Genomic DNA, 17,381 nt, shown 5'->3' on the forward strand with positions numbered 1-17,381 from the left:
CTTGTATTTCATGTTGACCTAGAAGATGTGCTTTGTTTTTAGTACTAGCTTATTTGATTTTCCATTACCTTTATATGTTGGAACATATAGTTCTCTCTCAAAAAAAAGTAGGCATTAAAGTATTATTTTTGCTAGTATAATGCTATGAACACTAGTGAATGTTGGTGGAAAAGTGTTAGTGTAGTCCAGTGCAAAGGTTCTCGGATTATCCCCTGCAGTACTGGCTTTCAATGTGTTTCTTTTTTTTTTTTTTTTCGTTTGTCACTTAAGTGTGAGAGACCTTTGAGTAAGGGCGGAGATATTTTTTTGACTCTGTCAGGAGGACAGGTAAACATCTACAGGCTACCTCATGTTTGATGGAAAGATTTCTTTCACAAACCTTGTTTTCTGTTCTGGCATTAATGCTTGCACTCTAAGTGCAAAATGAGCAGAATTGATGGCTAGGCTACGAATCAACTCCTCTGTTCCAATTTATATATATAAAAAAAAGAAAACTTGAGTTTTGAGGGTCAGTTCCTGTTTCTTACAATATGCATCTATAGCCTAATGGTATCTTCCCACGGTACCTATGTTTCTCACATTGTTTTAACCCTCACCCCCAAAAGCACACCCTCAAGTATTTAATCTTCTTTCTCATACATTCATTCTTCTCTTGATCCTCTGAAAATCAAGAGAAAAAGAAATCTTAAAAAGAAAGGCAATATCTTGCTACAATATTATTTAAAAAACAGAATCAATAGTCCTTTACTAAAAAATCGTATGTCATTCTCAGATTTTCTGTGGAGTCCTTGCTCAGACAAAGCTCCTTTTGACTAAAGGAACAGTTATGGACCTCAGCACTGACTCCCCACAGCTCTGATTCCACCATTGTTGCAAAAACCGAAGCTCAGCTTTCTTCTTACACTCCCCTTACCTGTGACTTCCTAAAGCTGTAAGTCCTAGGCTGCAACGGTGTGTTCACAGGAAAGGTATCCTCTTATACAAACATACTATTTTTAGCTAACACTTGGTTTCCTCAGTGTAGCGCAAGTAAACTGGGAATACATTTGAAATTGTCAGAATAAGGCTCTCACTATTTGTACTGTTCTGTGTTTTGGAATAGAATAATAGTATTTAAAAACAGAAATAGTGAGACTAATGAGATCTTTATGTGGCTATACTGGCAGTTCTATTGACACACACAGTTGTGTAGAAATAGTAAACATTTGTGTCATTCTCAGGCAGTATTGTAGCAGCACATTCAGGGGGAAATAATAAGAGTCTAATCTATCAGTTTAACTGTACTAAGAAAATTACTGTGAGCATAGTTCAGAATCAAATTAAAATAGTGCAAGCAAATTAAAAGAGACCTTATTTAAATATGAGGTTTGAAGATTTGTTGATAGCTAGGAGGAAAGTTTGTCTGGCTAGAAATGCAGTTTGGTTTCTTTCCAGTTTTAACCCAATCAAAGAGATCACAGCTTCTCTAAAAAACCACAGGAAACAAGCTTAAAGAGTGCCTTTTGAGAAGAGTCTAATAGCTCTTCAGCTGAAAGCTGAAAGCTTAATAATAATTTGTCTAAAACATTGTGGACATGGTTGCAGTTACATCAGGAAATATACTTTAAATGGAAGGATATATTAGTGGTGAAATGATGGTCTTATAATAACATAAAGTAACAGAGATTGTCACCGTTATGTTGATCAGATACTTCAACAACAGACCATCTCTGTTAATGGGCTGATGAACTCAAACATCAGAATTAGATTCACCAAGAGAGAAATATTTACCCAGAGTGCAGAAAAACCGCTAAAGTTGTCTTACAACATTTTGCTTTAGCAATGCTACTATGATGCAGCAGTTGCAAGCTGAATTTTTTGCATTTAAACCAATATGCATATATGCACTTAAAACCATATGGCAGACAATGTCCTAGCATGAACGCACAAGTAATTAAGACAAGCGCATTCATACTTAATGCCGCATGACTGCCATAATACCACTAAAACACATTATATAGTAGTTTCATGTAATCAAGATGTGTTAAATAGAAATTTCTATAGGATAGCAACTCTTCAGATTCATTCCAGGCTTGTCTTTACATAGAAATATTTCAAGTATTGATAAAATTTTTTAATAAAGCCATCACATGACCAAAATATATTCAAAGCCAAATCAAGCTAAACACAAAACACTGAAGAGCTTTCTATAGAGGGTTAGATGATTTAAAAGATAAACAAGACCAAAAATGTTTCTATTTTTGATAAAGCCTCAAACTTTACAAAGCAGCGAAATAAACTGTATGACATAACCAAGGAGTACTTACTGCTTTGAGACTAATGTTAGCTCTACTACAAACTTTCTGTGCTTCAAGTATTTGTATACTACAGATACTGCAGTATCACTTCTCCCAGTCAGATTTTTCAGGTCAATAAGTAATAGAAGTAATCTTATGAGATTTTCTTTTCCTCTGTCTGCAAAATACAGCTTCCCCCCCACACCCTCACTGTTTCAATTCAGAGCAAGAAAGCTCAATCCTACATTTTCCTTGGTAGGTGTATGAGCAAACTGTGAAGGAAAATGTCTCAAAATATCTCAAACCTTTCTTGTTTGCAGTCATACTTACATACTATATAAAACTAGTACAATATACAAATAAAATATGTAGAGAGTCCATTTACTCTTTGTGCAGAATTTCAAATATGTCTTCTTACCTTTGCAAGAAAATAAAATAAAACTAAGAAGTCCTTAGTAATGGATATTTTTTGTCACTCACAGTGACAAATAGGTTTGGGCTGTCATCACCCACTGTAGTGACAAACAGATTCGTGAAAATCTTCGAAACAGTGGAAGTGCCTGAGAGCAATGCAGAAATTTTCACAGTCAAGAAAAATCCATATGCCTACCTCTGTTAAAGGTAGCTTATTTTACAATTAAAAAAAAAAAAAAAAAAAGGTCTGTAGTTAAGTCCTTCGCTCAGAATTATAGTTCGCTAATTTTAAGATACTCCCAACTTTGCCTTGACTTCATTTTTCCAGAACAGGTTTCTGACATCTTGTTTTGTTCCAGATACATCAAATACATGCATCCATCTCCAGAACTTTTTAGGGCAGCTCCCTCCCTTTGACATACATTACAGAATAAAAACTTTCAGAATATAAACAGAAGCAAATTGAAATTTTTGTTAGAACAATGAAGTGTCTACAGAGCATCACAATAATACCTCTCAGGAAAGGTTTTTCCACAAAAATGGAGATGTAGGTCTTCTTGGGAAAAGAAAAAAAAAAAAAAAATATGTATATATATCTCTATATATATACACATTATTCAGAAAAATATTTCCTCAATCTGAGGATCTACCAGCAACAGCTCCCCAGAAAAGTTTCAGAACCATCGCTACTCCAGGAAAAAATCGTCCTTTCAGAGACAATAAGTTTTAGTTATGTCTACCTCAAAGACAAACTGAGCATCTTTTGCTTCCCAAATAAAATTCAATTTCAAGAAAAAGTATTAGATTTTAACTACTTTGTATCTAATGGTAATTCAATATTAAGACTCTTGTAAATATCTTTATTGTCAATAAGCAATTAGAAAAGACAATAACTTATCTGATACTTTCCAGTGTGATTTTCTAATAGATGAAAAGTGTTTTTCAAAAATATAGTACTGCTTAGTTATTCATGAAGTGTTTTAAATAATGGACAATTATTTTTCTTTAAAGGACAAAGTTGCAGAATTAAGTGGTTTGCTTTGAACATCCTCTACAGGTCACCCCCAGGTATAGCCGAAGAATACAGAAGCAGAATTGAACATACATGCAAGCTTGCCTACAACTAGAAGTTGCAGCAGCTGTTCTGCCTTCATTTGTACTTGTGATTTTAAATTTTTATGCCTTTTACTAGTTTTATTCCAAATCCTAACAGCTTGTTTTAGCACTCTTTTTAGCCAGGAAGGTTTGTTTCTGAACCTTGTTTAAAAGTCTGCTCAACTGTGCAATGAAATTGCAGTATCCTACAGTATAGTAAAATACATGGGTTTGACAAGAAAGGAATAACTCAAGACTACCCTAGAGATACTAAAAGGGAAGTCTGATAGTATTCTGAAGTCTAAAGAAAAACAAACTTACACTGGCATTGGGTTTCTTTGTTTAATTGTTAAGTCACATTAGATTTGCTGGCTTTTCACCCCAATTTAGAACCTCATTATCTCTAGGATGTAATTTTGCCTCTGCCTGAAGAACTGAAGCGTGCCCACGCCAGGCAGGACATGGAATTGAGAATAAGCCTTTCCACAGAGGCATTCTGAAATAATTAGAGAAAACTTCTCCATTAACTCCCCGATGCCAAGGGCAGTATCTGTGCTTTGCCAGCACAGTAGACTCCATAAAAGAAAAAGCTAAGTGTCACAAGCAGGTAACACTGAAACAAGAGAAGCTGGTTTACTTTCCAGCCTCTCCATATGTAACTCAATCAGTAGCAGAGGCTGCTACATAGGAGAGGTAATATTGAGAAGAGTCTCAGTCAGTTATGAGCCAGCCATCATTATCTAGTATGACTAGGTTCAATATATAAGAACAAGTGACTATATACCTCAGCTCCATTCTTAATTACTTGGCTTTCATTAGAGATTAAATTTTCGTCAGACATCAAACTTGTCACAAAAAGGTAAAAGCGAACTGAATTGTAGGAGGACATCATTAATGCAATACGTCTTCAGGACTCTTTTGTATATTTGTGTTAATCTATTCATTGGCATTCATCAATTCATTTGTCTTTTTGGTTCCTCTGCCAATTTTTTCTACTAAAGTTCAGCGACACTGGATGATACAACTATTCATTTTAAACGTCCAGTTTTTTGAAAATTAGAACAGACACATTTAAGATGCAGGAAACCTCATGTACTTTTTTTTTTTTTTTAAAAATGTGGCTGCTGCTGCAGGATTGGTGTTACTGTAGAGAATTTGCATATCTGTGTGGTTATTCTGGTTAGCTGTCTATAGTTGGTGTAGTTTAAACATTTGGACTTCAAAAATGTTCTCCTTTACCCACATTTAAAATATATTACTTCTAAAGTTATTTAAATTTTAAGTGCAATAGAGAGGTGTTTCTGTTTCTTTTTCCCTCCTTTCCCTGTCTAGTCCCTAAGCAAAGTATATTACGACATTGTATTTATTAAAAGTTTACAGAAAAATAAAACCTTGACTAATTTTTAAATTGAATTAGAGAAAATGCAGCAGCAAATTGGTTACCACAATGCAATGTAGAACCGGTCTACCAAGACCCCTCGAAAAGATACAGGGGTTTTGTCTCAATACAACTTCTTATCTAAACATTGACTAAAAACCAATCAAACAAAACAAACAAAAAAAACCCCACACAAACAAAACCACACCCAATTCTCATAACGGTTAAGTGCATGGGCTTGGAAAATTATTTGCTGGAAGGACCATACAGCCAGCCAGCCACAGTCCAGGAGGTTCCTCCAGTGCATTGATGATAACTTCCTCATGCAGATGGTGGAGGAGCCGACTAGAAGAGGTGCACTGCTGGATCTCATCCTCACTAACAAAGAGGATCTGATCGAAGCAGTAAACGTTGAGGGCTGTCTGGGTTGCAGTGACCATGAGATGGTGGAGTTCAGCATCTCGTGTGGCAGGAACAGAATAGCAAGTAGAATTGCAACCCTGGACTTTAGCAGGGCCTTTTCGGCCTTTTCAAGCAATTGCTGGGGGAAATCCGATGGGCAAGACTACTTGAAGGAAAAGGGGCCCAAAAGAGCTGGATTGCATTCAGAGATTGCTTCTTCCATGCTCAGGATCAGAGCATCCCCACATGTAGGAAGTCAAGGAAGGGAGCCAGGAGGCCTGTGTGGTTGAACAGGGATCTGTTGGGGATGCTCAAGCAGAAGAGGAGAGTTTACAGGTCATGGAAGCAGGGGCTGGCCACTTGGGAGGAATATAAGGCTGCTGTTAGAGGATGTAGGAAGGCAGCTAGGATAGCCAAGGTCTCCTTAGAATTACAGCTGGCAAGAAGGGTCAAGGACAGCAAGAAGAACTTATTCAAATACATAACAGATAAAACTAATACCAGAGGCAATGTAGGCCCACTGATGAATGAGGTGGGTGCCCTGGTTGCAGAAGACACAGAGAAGGCAGAATTGGTGAATGCCTTCTTTGTCTCTGTCTACCCTGCTGGAGGCTGTCCTGGGGAACCCTGTACCCCTGAGACCCCGGATGAAGCCAGGTCAATGGAGGAGTTTGCTTTAGTCGATGAGGACTGGGTTAGGGAGCAATTAAATAGTCTGGACATCCATAAATTCATGGGTCCAGAGGGGATGCATCCGCGGGTGCTGAGGGAGCTGGCTGAAGTCATTGCTGGACCGCTCTCCGTCATTTTTGCCAAATCTTGGGAAACGGGAGAGGTGCCTGAGGATTGGAGGAAAGCGAATGTCACTCCAGTCTTCAAAAAGGGCAAGAAGGAGGACCCGGGTAATTATAGACCGGTCAGCCTCATCTCTGTCCCTGGGAAAGTAATGGAACAGCTTATCCTTGGTGTCATCTCAAGGTATATCAGGGATAAGAGGGTCATTAGGGGCAGTCAGCATGGCTTTACCAAGGGTAAGTCATGCTTGACCAACCTCATAGCCTTTTATGAGACTGTAACAAGGTGGATGAATGGTGGCAGAGCGGTGGATGTGGTCTACCTTGACTTCAGTAAAGCCTTTGACACAGTCTCTCACAGCATCCTCACAGGTAAATTGAGGAGGTGTGGTCTAGACAATAGAGTAGTGAGGTGGGTTGCAAACTGGCTTAAAGAGAGAAGCCAGAGAGTGGTGGTCAATGGTGTGGAGTCCAGTTGGAGGCCAGTATCTAGTGGAGTGCCTCAGGGGTCAGTGCTGGGGCCAATATTGTTCAATATATTCATTAACGATTTAGACGAGGGAATTGAGTGTACTACCAGCAAGTTTGCTGATGACACTAAGCTGGGAGGAGTGGCTGACACGCCAGAAGGCTGTGCTGCCATCCAGCGGGACCTGGACAGGTTGGAGAGTTGGGCGGGGAATAACCTGATGAAATTTAACAAGGGAAAGGGTAGAGTCCTGCATCTGGGCAGGAACAACCCCAGGTTCAAGTATAGGTTGGGAAATTACATATTAGAGAGCAGTGTAGGGGAAAGGGACCTGGGGGTCCTGGTGGACAACAGGATGACCATGAGCCAGCACTGTGCCCTTGTTCCCAGGAAGGCCAATGGCATCCTCGGGTGTATTACAAGGGGGGTGGTCAGTATATCGAGAGAGGTACTCCTTCCCCTCTACTCTGCCCTGGTGAGACCACCTCTGGAATGTTGTGTCCAGTTCTGGGCCCCTCAGTTCAAGAAGGACAGGAAACTGCTGGAGAGGGTCCAGTGTAGGGCAACAAAGATGATTAAGGGTGTGGAGCACCTCCCTTATGAAGAAAGGCTGCGGGAGCTGTGTCTCTTTAGTTTGGAGAAGAGGAGACTGAGGGGTGACCTTATAAATGTTTATAAATATATAAAGGGTGAGTGCCACGAGGATGGAGCCAGGCTCTTCTCAGTGGCAACCAATAATAGGACAAGGGGTAACGGGATCAAGCTGGAACACAAGAGGTTCCACTTAAATTTGAGAAAGAACTTCTCAGTGAGGGTGACAGAGCACTGGAACAGGCTACCCAGGGAGGTTGTGGAGTCTCCTTCCCTGGAGACATTCAAAGTTCACCTGGACACATTCCTGTGTGACCTCACCTAGGCGTTCCTGCCTAGGAAGGAATCCTGCAGGGGGATTGGACTAGATGATCTTTTGAGGTCCCTTCCAATCCCACACTTTGTTTGGCTTTGATTGGTTGTACACTTTATGGCATTCACTGTTACTAGCTATCCATCATACTATGACAAGTTTTGAACCCACAAACCATCCAATGTACAGAGCAGAAATCTAAGTTCCCTGAGAAAGCCTTTTCTAAGGAACTTTATTTGTCTCATTTCTCGCAGCAAGACCATTACCTTTAAGCTGACTAGGTCTTCTAATGATACATATATGTAGGCAATAACGGGAGCGTAAAACTCATATGGAAAAAGAACATACCCAGACTGACTGTTCAGTGGTATAAAAATACAGTTCCTTTCTACATACAGTTTCGTGCAGTTCAGTTGATCCAGAAGTATGCAAAAAGCTTAGGCTTATTCAGGTCTCTTTCATGGAAAGGGAAACCTGGGACAAAGTCATACTTCAGTGTCACAGCCTTTTTGTGATGTAAAAATCCTCTCTCAAAGTTCATCATCAGTTTAATTAGCCTTCTAACTTGTGCATGTTCAACACAGTTGATTAGCAGAAGCTATTTTGGTTTAATGTAGCAGCATTCCCAAACAGTAGCATTTATTATGGGCACACAAAGAAATTATTTTTGGCAATAATACAGAGGACCAATATATATGATATATAATTTACATAAAGCTGATAAGCCAAGTATAAACAGTTGGCTGCCTTTACTTAACAATTCTGAATTTATGATTATGCAAGAACACCTTTATTTTTTATAGTGGGTTTTATTTCTCACTTTTATTTCATGTAGTCTAAGTTTACATCACTGTAGTCATGCTGTTTTCATGCAAACGCTATAGTCAGATGCAGGATAAATTGTTGAAAATTTAATACAATTGCATGCTTAGCAACTATAAGCTCTAAAGGCACATGCGAGCACCAAATCAACCATTACTTTAGATGCATACAATTACAACTATACCTTACAACGCTTTCAAACTCTCTACATAATCCCTATTCAATTCCCTTTACTTTTTACATTTTCTACAACACACATAAATAAAACCCAGAATTGCTGTCTGGTGGACAGTAAAGTTAGACCCAAGACTTCTGTTGACTTGGAAAAGAGGTAGATATTGAATCCCACTTAGTCCAAGTGACATCACCTCCCACTCTCCAGCCTGGGAACATATCATCACTACAAGGGCCGTTTTCCTTATAACAAGAGCCTTCACTTGGGATGTTTCATTCACCTAAAAGGCATAAATGAAGAGCAAAAATAGATCAATATTTTTGTAGTTCCATTCTACTCCTCTCAGGACTAGACTCAGGGCTTCCTGACACAGTCCAAATTAAACAAGGTTGGTTGAGTTAGCTTTGCTTTAATTTGCCCTCATTTGTAAAACTCTTCAAGACGTCTACAGGAATGGCGTTACATAAATGTTAATGACTGACTGAGAATATGACATGGTCTAGGACAGAGCACACAGTCAGGTTGGAGATGTACATACACAGTTCTAACTTTACCTAGAGTGCAGGTTCATATCTGACAGAAACAGTCATGAATCTACAAATTCAAAGGGAGCCCTGAAAGTTACCACCAGTTATAGATCTCTTCCAATAAGCTGTAAAGACTTTAGAGGATAGACAAAGGGGACTTAAAATCTCTATGGTAGTAATAAATGTAAATTAGCTACTTGTCTGCTTTCTAAGAAAAGCAGGTGAATCTATATATCAGCAGACACATATTTAATTTGACCTGCATCTCTCCCCTCTCAAGAATACTCCTTCAGCCAAAGATGTATCATTTACATTTGAATTTTGCCTCTTCTGAAAGCTTATACTTTATTTCATAAAGAAAATCCAAAATAGTAGAAAGTTGAAGTGCCTAGAAACTTAAAATATAAAGTTTATACACAAGCTATTAACAAAACCCTTACCACTAGATCATATGTATGTTATATGTATGTACATAAGAGACATTCTGAGTTGTCTGAGACTGTAGAATAACCCCAAGAGATACACCACACAGAACACTCATGTTTATTTTCTTCAAATTAAGCATGTCAAAATTTGTAATTTTATAAACAACAATCCTATGGGGACAAGAAAACTAAAGATCATATACTACGTTTTATTAGTATGACATATATTACCCCTTTTTTCTATGAGTTTTGGATCAGGAGACTGTTAGATTACTTGGTGAACTCATACACAACAACCCTTTTCTCACCATACAGAAATACAATTTTAAAATAGATTTTATATGCTAATAGACTGCAAGTGGCTACAATACACAAGAAAAATGACAAGCTGAAATTCTTTGATGGATTGTTGTTGACTTCAGTTGAGCACTGTCTTTTCTTAACCGCTTTATTTTCACCATTACCAATATTGTGTTAAATCTAATCCATGGTGAAATTAGATGGTTGAACCAACATTGATTCAAAATCAAAGTATCTGCTGTTAAGCACTATGTTAGAGAACATCCCATCCTTCTTTTGACAGAACAGTAGAACAACAAAACCCTTGCAGTTTGGACAAGCCCTGCAGGGGACCGGAATCTCATGTCAAAATAGTCAGATTACCTACTTTATTAGTTAGTGTTCCATATGGCCACAGATACTGAAAGGTTTCTTTATTTAGAAATGGCACAATCCCTTGCATGCTCATTCTTTTCAAATAAAAACTCAATTTTAACATGATAGCAAAACCAAAAAGCCCTATTTAGGTGTAGCGCCACTGTATTATAAATACAGTCAATAAATTGGACAAGTATTTTTCTCTTTTTAAGCATGAGTCCTTTTTAATAATTTCATTTAGTACACTTCATGGGGGAAAAATACATATCACTGACTTCAACACAACATTATTTTTAGAGTAGTTTGATATAATGAGAGACCTCTTTGAAAAAATACTCATGAATTGAGTAGCTCTTTCATATAATTTATGCAGGTTTTCACTAATTGACAGAATGAGGAACTGGTAAAGAATTTTTAAAAAGAACAGAGAGTGACAAAAAAAGCAGAGACAATGTACACAATTTCAATGGGTTGCCTAATGGGATGTTTTTTATTAGTCATTGTTTGTTGCGCTACCAGGTGGCCGTGTTCCGGATTTTGTTTAAAGTCCTTAAAGTTCTTGTGATTGAAAAGGCAGGAAATAAATTATAGGCTAGATCAGGTAATACAGATGAACTGCACATTCAGTGATATTCAAGGCAAATTTATTGGAGACCAAGAAAGCCATGAGTGGACATGTGTAACACAAATGGTACCACCATAGGAGTACAAAGAGAGCAGCTGTCTGCTGTAGAGACAAATTATTTTCATTTCATAGATTTGGCTAGGTTGCAATTACTCAGTTACTCTGAGTTAAGAAAAAGAAAATCTTACTGCTATTTTATCTTTGCCGCTTTCATGTCTCAAGTTTCACAACTTTTAAGTTTACTCGATGCATCCAAGTTGTCAATGATATATTTTAAAATGAGTAGCTTGAAATGTTTGGCTACCTGGGGCCAAAGACCCAGCAGGTCAGCAACAGACACTGTTAGGAGACTTTTGTTGGAATTAAAACAAAACAATCAGGAGGCAAGTGTCATGGGTACCATGAAAACTTATTAGTTCTAGCACACATATCCCTGCAGATCACAGCGACCTCGATCTGCTTAAAAAATGGCTTCCTTGGGCTAGCCAATCTTTCTATTAAATAGGTCGGCCTTCCCTGGAGCCAAGATCTGCCGCCTTCTGCATGGATTATTATAAGAGCACAGGCAGTATTTTGTGCTCTGACAATTTCCAAATAAAAATCAGTCCTACAAAGCCTGAGATTGTTTATTTTTCCTTAGGGCATTCAGTTGTTCTGATTAGGGACAGAGGAGAAGAAAAGCTGGATATTAAAACAGCAAAGCTGTTGTGAACCAGAGGTGTTATTTTTAGTTTAATTAACAAAAGAGGAAGACACATAAAGGAAAACAAATCATACAGCACTTAAGATGTGCAGACAAAGACACAGTATGTGACCTACCAGGAAAGATCACTGTGATAAAGCCACAGAGATAGCAAGAAAAACATCCTGCACAGCTCCAGAGTAGAAAAATGTGGAAAAAGATAGTCTATTACAATTTATAACACTGCTATCCAACTTATTAACTGTGCAGCTATATTCAAAAGACACATTTTAAGATGCTTCAAGTTTGTAAGTTACTAACAAAACTAAAGATACTCTGCTCACATCCCACAAAACTCCCAATCTTCCATAATTACAGAAACATCAAAATGAGTGAATGCATCAAACAAAATACATCCACATCCGCCACATTTCACAATTACCTTTTTCCTTGGAGCTTCTTGGCAGTAGAAAGAAGAAGACCTCAGACTACTCACGCATTCCAGACTATTAGGCATCAACACAAGGAAAATTTAATTTGCAGCTTGTCCTGTGTACAAACTAGCAAGTTCATACCACAGCACCAAAAGGTCACAGTTCAAACTTTGGGCAGTCACTGCACCAAATAAACGGAACCCTAAATTTCTTCCTCAAACCTGGATCATCTAATAGCTGAGATTTCACAATCTTCACCTTAAAAACCTTGTTTCCACCACAAAAAACACTCCTGTTCCTTTTTATAACCTCTCTGGGGTCAACAACAGTATCTGCTTTTATGGCTCAGTGATAATTACCTTGCATCTGCATACAGGGTTCAAGCACTTGAAACCAAAATATCTCAAGAGAGGAGTCCAGTGTCCCCCAGGGCAGGGTCTTCAGGTCTGCTGTGTTACAAACAGCGAATGCATATTATCAAGTTTCCTATTAGATCCTAATCTTTTAGGCTAGATTAGGTAAATGTCAGAATGTTATTCTTGAGCTTATGAATTATTCAGAATATCTTACAGTAAAGCTATTATTGGCACCAGTGTGACCTGAAAATAGTTCAAAGTTTTTGAAAGACTATAAGTGAATTTACTCCATCTGGATGAATATTTCTGTGATTTTCATAAATATGATCGTTCACATTTCATTAAAATGTTAAATAATACAGACATTAAAAAGCCTGTTTTGTGCTGGAGGTGTACATAAAGCTGTACATGAATTACCGAACACTCTGATTTTTAGAACTGAATAACCGAAACTCATCCAAAAAGACATGAAGAACCAGAAGTAATATTTTATCTCAGCCAGATTCTAATTTTAGTTCTCTGTCTTTGCTTTTACCCTTTCAATTTTGGTTAAGCTATTTATTTGCATATTTTTTGTGATCTTTTTGTTGGTTTCTGGGAAGTTATGAACATACAGATCTCCATTTTATAGACATATTTGTCATTAAGAAGGATATTATGCAAGGCTTCAATATGTATACAGGAACCAATTGAATGCTTTCAAATACTTCACCTTTGCTAATCCTTAGCACTGTCTGTAATTGCCGTGACTAATCCCAGCTAGTCACTTGGGATTATTTCTGCTTCCTAACAAAGTGAATCATGAGCATTCAAAGAATATTCTCAACTCATTGGATATTAATATTAGCAAAATTGTTTTGTACCATGATTGACCCAGGCTTACAAACTCAGAGAAACTTCCTGTTGTTTGGCTTTAGAAACCGAGGTTTGGATCCCATTAACAGCTGCACTTCAAAGCATTATTTAGGGTGCAGGGAGAGAAAGGACAGAGTAGAAAATAACACAGAAAGAACAATGGCTGCACCTTTTATGAACCCACTCCAGAGCACCCCAAGACAATCCAAAATAGCAGAAACTAAACACCTTTTCAATATTATGACAGAAAAGTTAAGGTATGGAAGAAGGAGGAGGGGTGGAAAAGTTTCAGGCACAGATGAACAAAAAGTGATTCTTAGCACACAGATAAAGAAGGCTCTTTTTGCAGGACAAAAGTGATAAAACCAGACTGCAAATCAGTAACAAACTGCTTAAGAAGACCAACTTTAAATTACAGCTATTAGCAAAGGAACAACAGCTAGAACATTTCCAGCCAGTAGTATGTAATGGTAAAGAACTATAAAATGAACTGGCAGCTGTCACTTTAGCTGTTGTCAAGTACTACTTGATAGTCCACCACAAAATGAAGCACTGTAGGTCTTTTTGTGTTTTACATAGGCTTTCTTTTCCATTATTAGTTGCAACTAACTGACTGAAACACTAAACCAATCTATCAGGCTAAGCAACAAAATAAAGATTAATAGATCAACCTGTACCTCTTCTCTTTTGCATTAGCCATTTCTCCTAACATTTCAGAAATATTTATTTCTGGAAGGTTAAAGCAATTCTAGTTAAGCCTAGAAATAAAGGAATTTTCATCCATACCATAGAACTTCACATACTTTCACATTCCTATAACAAAACAACAACCAAAAAAAACAAACTAGTAAATAAACCCCCCACAATTGTCCAGCAACCCTACAAAAATAATTTGAAGCTACAGCTATAACAACAAAAACTGCTGCAGATGTTGCATATTCTGTTTAGGTCAACTTACACCTGTAATTCCAGAGGCACTACTACTACTACTACTACTACTACTACTACTACTACTGGAACACCTTCAGAAGCAGGAAAACAGTTTTATTGCCAAATTCTGATATTTCACACAGAGAGATGATTAAGAAGGTCTACATTTTTAGTTAAGGATTGTTCTGAAACTGATTCCAGTGGCAAGACTTTTTTATATATGTATATGAATTTCTGCAGATTAAATAAAACTGAGAAAAAAAAAAAAGGCAGAAGTTCACTAATAGTAAATAAAGAACAATAACTTGAAAATTTTGCAGAGAAACCCTGAAAGCTTCAATTTGGTCCAAAGTACTTGCTATTATTTAGGCAGGAAACAAGGGGAGGAAGAAATACACAGTGACTGCTATGAGTCATCTTTACTGTGGCTCAGAGACTATGCCATGCATCGGGCAAGCAAGGAAGAAAGGAATTTTATGAGGGTGGCAGAAAGATACAGAGCAATATGAAGCCAATAGACAGACCATTTAATAAACTCATGTTGTTAAATAATTGAACACCACTTTGAACCTAGGATTCCCCTTGTGTTTACTGCTAATATGCTGCAGTTTCACTGCAGAGGAGGAGCTGAGGGACAGCTGCATACACTACAGTAATGCCTTCATCCCTGATGTATTACCAAGGAACTTGTGTTTTGAGTATAGACAATTCGTATATACATCTAATAATGGTGACAGACAGATGTGGCTAGTTCCACAGTCCTTACTGAATCACACCAGGGGGAAGAATCCATCTTGACTTCCACACTAGCAAAGCAAACAGCAAGGAGAGTGGGAGGTGCAACTGTCATATAGATCTTCAACAGAAAATGGGAGTGGTGGAAGTGAGATGAAAATAAGGCACAGGTGACAACCTGTCTTCATCATTAGATGGTGCCAGATGCTTTGGAGGAAGGAAAGAGAATTCTTAAAAAGATAAATATAGTTGGAATAATCTGCACAACCAAGAAGCTCCCAAGGATTGTTCCACATCCCAGAAAAAGGTTCAGCTCTGTGTCTGTAGTTGGGCATAACAAGTACCTAGTAATTTTCTCAATACACAGCCATGTATCTGAAAGAGGATAGGACTGACCTACTGGACTTTTTTCTATGAGAAATCTGACAGAAAGATATTGCTGTATTTCCTTAAGGAGACTGATTGATTTTACACCTGTTACATCCCAGGTTTAATATTGCTCGGCTTAGTTATTACAATGACAGTGAATAGCACTTGATCAGAGCAGCTTTTAATATGTGGCAGGAAATGTATACAGTAAACCAAGCACTCCAGCTTGATAAAAGAACAAAACAACACATGTTGAACAGCTGGACATCTATTGTCTTTTTAGACAAATAAACAAGAAAAGGAAATTTATGAGCCAGAAATATTTAGTGTTGAAAGAGGATAAATGAACAAACCCACTCAGTATGAACCTGCTGAAAATTCTATATTTAGGTTCAGCCCAAACATCTCAAAAGTTTAGATGAGTTTTGGTAAATGAAGATTATTCTTCTAATACTTAGTCATAGGTAATTTCTTGAGCAATGTTAACCCTGTCTATCCCAGAACACTTCGCACAGCAAAATTGACTTGGCTACAAAAGAAATCTGTCTCTGTCTCAGCCTCTACCTGACTTTGCTTACCTAACTTGACTGTTGGCTAACCCACACACTACCAAAATTGTGTGAGCAACATGACATTCTTGAGCTGCTTTTCCATCAGTTTCTTACTTGTTCTGATTATAAACGTCTTCAGTTGTGAAAGGACATGAAAGGAGACTGGAAGATGTCTGAGACAAGATTTGAAAACCATCTGACAAAATTAATATATGCTGTAAAAAGCTGAGGTCTCTTCATTTAGATTAAAAATATCAACCATGGTAGGAACAGCAACTGCAACCAACAGCAGAAAGGCAGACAGACTGTTGACCATCAAGCATTTAAGGCAAGTCTATACATCTAGAGACTGATGAGATTATCTGTTTTTTGAAGACTGACGTAGAAAGCATGCATCCTGTTATTATGCAAACATCAAAAACAGCAAACACAACTATTTTCAATGCAAAATGATTTATCCACACAACTACCATGGACACAATCTGTCTCATCCTGCTTTCTCCCCAAAACTGAACTGTACAAGTAATACATGCTTTCACATGCACTGAGGAATTCAGATGAAATTAAAAATGCCTAGGACCTTACCGCCTAGCCTGTAAAGGCAGCTTGTGTTCCTTATGACTGAGTGACAGAGAGCTCTCCTGTTACCTCCTGAAGCAGAGGAAGAACCTTCCCCCTGGGTTGGTGGTGATGAATGCAGCCGGGAGGCTGAGTCCTGCCTTCCAGCTTCCCCACCTCTGGTCACTGGCCAGGCCCATAGTTGCAGTTTTAGATGGGGACAATCAGATTTCCTATTAGTGCTCAGCTGCTGGAGTCAGATACAAAGTGGAATGAAGCTATGGTTTTGTCTGAGACTGTGGGTGGTGCCCACAGAGCAGCTGCGGACCAGGAGGTGGTTGCTGTTAGAAGTGGTAAAAGGTCTTTTAACTTCTCTCTACCACCTGGAGAGTTTTATAGAATAAAAAAACAACACAAACTTTAGGTGGGCAGCTTTTCAGTGTTACAAGTATTAAAAGGCACCTATGTTTGCCTCTGGGTTTCCACAGTGTTTGTTTATTGCCTGGACTTGGCAAAATACTCCAGTGAACTGTCCCGTCAAAGTATCTCAGCTAAAAGCACTGAAAATTAATCTCCTAGCTAAGCACTTAACTAAATTAAAGTTTAGTGTAACTCTAAGTATTGCAAGTGATTAAAAAACACAGAGCAAGATAGAAACCCAAATATATACAATGATCTGTAGAGAGTTTGGTTTCATGAAAATGTAAATGTTCTAATGCACAGAAAAGATGATTAAAACCAGAAAAGACAGCTTGATCATAAATATATATAGTAACTACACAGCAGTGACTGACAATAGTACATCTATTTTACAGAACATTTAAATCAGCAAAAAGCCAAGATACAATATTTAAATGAGTCTTTATCATAAAACGTATCTTGAAAGTTCTGTGGAAGAATAATATCAGCTAGGGTATACTTTAAAAATTGTAATTGGACTTTATCCCA

General features: G+C 37.9%; 1 long non-coding RNA gene across 1 annotated transcript in view; it reads right to left on the reverse strand.

Annotated features, from left to right (window-relative positions):
* Positions 1-16,562, reverse strand: part of LOC139827007 (uncharacterized) — a 114,857-nt gene extending 98,295 nt beyond the window's left edge. The window contains exon 1 of the long non-coding RNA XR_011737183.1: positions 16,461-16,562. This is a non-coding gene — a long non-coding RNA (uncharacterized lncRNA). The remainder of the gene's footprint in view (positions 1-16,460) is intronic.
* Positions 16,563-17,381: the final 819 nt, after the last annotated feature.

The sequence above is a fragment of the Patagioenas fasciata genome, chromosome 1, assembly GCF_037038585.1.
Source record: "Patagioenas fasciata isolate bPatFas1 chromosome 1, bPatFas1.hap1, whole genome shotgun sequence".
Lineage (NCBI taxonomy): Eukaryota > Metazoa > Chordata > Aves > Columbiformes > Columbidae > Patagioenas > Patagioenas fasciata.